The sequence below is a fragment of the Microtus ochrogaster genome, chromosome 4 (assembly GCF_000317375.1).
Source record: "Microtus ochrogaster isolate Prairie Vole_2 chromosome 4, MicOch1.0, whole genome shotgun sequence".
NCBI classification, from domain to species: domain Eukaryota; kingdom Metazoa; phylum Chordata; class Mammalia; order Rodentia; family Cricetidae; genus Microtus; species Microtus ochrogaster.
Window position 1 is genome coordinate 41,365,558 of NC_022011.1, and position 4,127 is coordinate 41,369,684.

The 4,127-nt window shown below is 42.6% G+C and overlaps 1 protein-coding gene across 1 annotated transcript in view; it reads left to right on the forward strand.

Moving 5' to 3' along the window:
- Rab14 (RAB14, member RAS oncogene family) overlaps positions 1–4,127 on the forward strand; it is a 28,435-nt gene that overhangs the window by 226 nt on the left and 24,082 nt on the right. The window lies entirely within an intron of this gene.

Consider the following 4,127-nt stretch of genomic DNA (forward strand, 5'->3'; position numbering starts at 1 on the left):
GGCGGCGGAGGGCGCCGGCCTGACAGCGCTCTGTGGGGCGAGCTGTCGCCCGCGCCACCCGGCCCGGCTCGTGCTCCCGGGCTGCGGTCCCGCTCCGAGGCGTGCGGGGAGGGTGTGTTCCCGCCTCATCTGCCGGCCTGCGGGCCGCGGCCACGGCCGCCGCAGGCCCGGGCCTCGCCTCCTTTGCCCGCAGCTTCACACCGCCCCCGCCCGCAGTGTTTCCCCACGCGTGTCACCGTCCTGCCACCCACGAGCCCCAGCGGCGGCAGTCCCACCCCAGGCCACATCTTTCCCTCCGTACAAAAGGCAGCGCTTCGGCACCGCGCGCTGACTCCCGTGTCCTTGTCGCAGCCGATCTGTGATCGGGGGTAGGGTCGGGGACAGTTGGCGAGGTCCTGGGAGTCCCCGTGAAGTCCCTGGGCAGCCCGCGCGCCTTACAGCCTACACAGCATCGAGAAATAACGAAAGAGAAAAGTTTTGGGCATCTTGAGCATTTGAGAAAAGAAGGTGGCATGGGACTGCTTCAAGAGTTTGCACGCCACTGTGTGCCAGGCACGGGTTTAGGTGTCTTCACGCGTACCTTGCTCCGAGTGCTTTTTGAGAGTTTTCCGCATTTTTTTAAATAAGGGACAGGGGACGAACTGAGGCTAGAAGTTGTTCTGTAGCTGAGTAATGACAGCACCCGCAAACGGGCTCCTCCCCACACTGGCTGCTGTGTTTTGTACTACACTACGTTCAGCGACGGTTGGACATACACGATGTGACCGTTTCAGAGCAGTGGCAACTCAATTCCATTTTTCCTCTGTTTGCACTGGGTGATAACGGGTAACACCCAAAATCTACCATGTCAGCTGCTCCCCTGGCAGATGCTCATTGGAGGAGAGGTGGTAGGATTTCCTCTTTTATTTGTGAAGAAAGCTCTGTGTTCTTGGTGGCTGCACAGCGAGTGTTAGAAACTCTGGAAAGTTGACTGCTCTGGCTCAACTATCTTTTATGTAAATGTGATCATCAAGGACAAGTTTGACCCCAGGGTAATCCAGCTTCCCTGCTTTCAACAGTTTTTCTGGGGAATTGCTGTAACTAGGAAGTGGCAGTACCAGAATAGGAATTCAAGGCTTTTACACTCCAAAACCTTAACCTGCCTGCTCTCAGGCGTGACCAAGTAAAATGCCCAAATTATAGAGTCCTGGTTACTTAATTGACCCTAACTAGGTAGGTTAACCCCCCAGATTCAGTGTCCTTATTTATAAAGGGAATAATTGTGCCCACGTTTCAGAATTACTTCAAGGATTAAGTAGGCTTTAAAGAAAGCTCTTAGTACCTTGTTTGGCATGAAGTGCCTCAGTGTCTCTGATTTTGCTAGGCTTATAATAGGTGTTTAATATCTGTTGAATGAAAGGAGCATGACTTTGGAATAGACCCTGGGCTTAATCCTACATGTCTTTTTAGTAGTATATAATCATCAGTATATCACTTTTAACCTGGTTTCCTTATTTGTAAAATGAATTTTTAGGATTAGAGATTGTTTATGAAGTAGCTGGTTTATATTAAGCACTCAATAAGTGAGTTTGTTGTAAAGATATAAAAAACCTTAGATTCTAATAACTATTGAAAATTTCTTGGAATTAGGCTATTTTTCTTTTAAAAAGTCTGCTTTCTATTTTTTATCTTAAATTTTATACTTGTAAACTTCGACCTTGCAAAAGAGCTTGGAAATTTCTTGCAACCAATTTTATAAGTATTATATTTGCATAGTCTTAGTAAGACATGTAAGATATGTTGAAACTAAGTTATTAAGATGCTTGTGTCATTAAAAATGTTAGCAATGTGGGAGGGGAGCTATTAAGGTGGCTCAGCAGGTAAAGGCTCTTGCTGCCAAGCTTGACAATCCGAGTTGGATTCTGGAACCCATGTGGTGGAAGAAGAGAATGAATTCCTGCTTGTTATCCTCTGACAGCCACGTATGTGCATACACATACACACAAAACAAACAGCTATGGAAAAAGCTGTGGCAGGGACAATATTAGTATTAAGAGATAACTATATTATATATAATCTATTGTCCATAATGCTAGATTATATATAAGAGATACTACATTTCAAACTTCTTAAAGTTTGCAAAATAAAGAAGTATATTGGGTATCAGTTTAATGAGCATTACTATCATATCACCCATTAGTTCGTGTCTGTGGTGAACAGTCTTATTCTAGCTATGTGCTGCTCCTCCCAAACTCATCTGTATTATCAGGAACATTTTTACTCTTAACAGTCCTTTCAAATGCAGGTTTCATATTTTTAAAGATGGATAAGTACTTTTATAAAAAAGAGGGTGCAGAATTGGAGTACCTTATTTCTTATTCATAGCATACTATCATTAGTAGGAAGATTAATATACAAATGTATAACTTTAAATGACTTGTGGAAAGTTGATCTCAGAAATGGACAGGTTGTTTCAGAGGTTGTAATACTATTATGGAAAGGAAATTGACCATTTTTGATTAGATTATTAGATGGACTATGGAAGTTTTATGTCTGCCTGGGTGATAAGTTGAGTAGCATTCCACTTCAGGGCTTCTAAGCAAGAAGGCATCCATTCTTGAGTTCTGTGAATGTAGAGACAGTGTTACTTCCGTTTTTTGATCATTGTGAAAACCTTTAATAGTGGTTTGTGCTTAGTAGATAATAGGTGTTTTCATGTTGTTGGTGTTGGAATCATAAAGTAGTCTTGTCTCCTAACAAAATGTACAAATAAAAACCTAACACCAAAGAGTGATACTAAGAAAGACTTTAGATCACCAGCAGAATTTAGTGGGTTGCAGCAACACCCCCTTTGGGTATGTATCCAAAGGATGCTCAACTGTGCTACAAGGACATGTGCTCAACTATGTTCGTAGCAGCATTGTTTGTCATAGCCAGAACCTGGAAGCAACCTAAATGCCCCTCAGCTGAAGAATGGATAAGGAAAATGTGGTCCATTTACACAATGGAGTACTACACAGCAGAAAAAAACAATGACACCTTGAAATTTGCAGGCAAATGGATGGAGCTAGAAAACATCAATTGAGTGAGGTAACCTACACCCAGAAAGACAATTATCACATGTACTCACTAATAGGTGGTTTTTAAACATAAAGCAAAGGAAATCAGCCTACAAATCACAATCCCAGAGAACCTAGACAACAATGAGACTCTAAAAGAGACATACATGGATCTAATCTACATGGGAAGTAGAAAAAGACAAGATCTTCTGAGTAAATTGGGAGCATGGGGACCTTGGGAGAAGGTTCAAGGGGAGGGAAGAGGGGAACAGAGAAAGATGTAGAGCTCAATAAAAATCAAAAAAGAAAAAAAAATTCGTGGGTTGCTTTTCCCTTACTGTTGAATAGGCTATGTAAAGATTGTATAGTGTTCTGGGGAATAGACTGCAGAAATCATAGAGCAGTGAATGACAGTGTGTAAGCAAACACATAAGGGGTTAACATAGAAGCCTGAGAAAATGCCTGTTGCTATTGGGTACTTTTATTTTTACTCTGACATCTGTACCAATACCTTTAAAACTAGTCATTTGGGGCTGGAGAGAGATGTCTCAGTGAGTAAAAGCCCTTGCTGCTCTTGCGGATGACCCAGGCTCCAGTCCCAGCACCCACATGGTAGCTCATAACCATCCATAACTCCAGTTTTGAGAGATCTGACACCTTCCTTGACCTCTGTGCCCACCAGACATTTGGGTGGTGCACATACTACACATGCAGGCAAAATGTTCATATCCATAAGATAAATTTAAAAAATTAGTCATTTATATTATCTTAGGAAGGGATCGGATTCTGTTTGGCACAACAGTGACTAGCATGTAATATATGTTTAGTAATCTTTTAGCTGTAAACGTATTGACTCTGGAATATATATGATTTTATTAAGTGAAAAGAACATGGTGCATGTGTGTTTGTTGGTTTTCAAGATAGGGTTTCTCTGTGTAGACTGTCCTGGAACTAACTAACTAACTCTGTCTCTCTCTCTCTCTCTCTCTCTCTCTCTCTCTCTCTCTCTCTCTCTCTCTCTCTCTCTCTCTCTCTCTCTCTCTCTCAGTCCTTTAGCCTCTTTGCTGATATTAGGGCCAGTATGGAGTC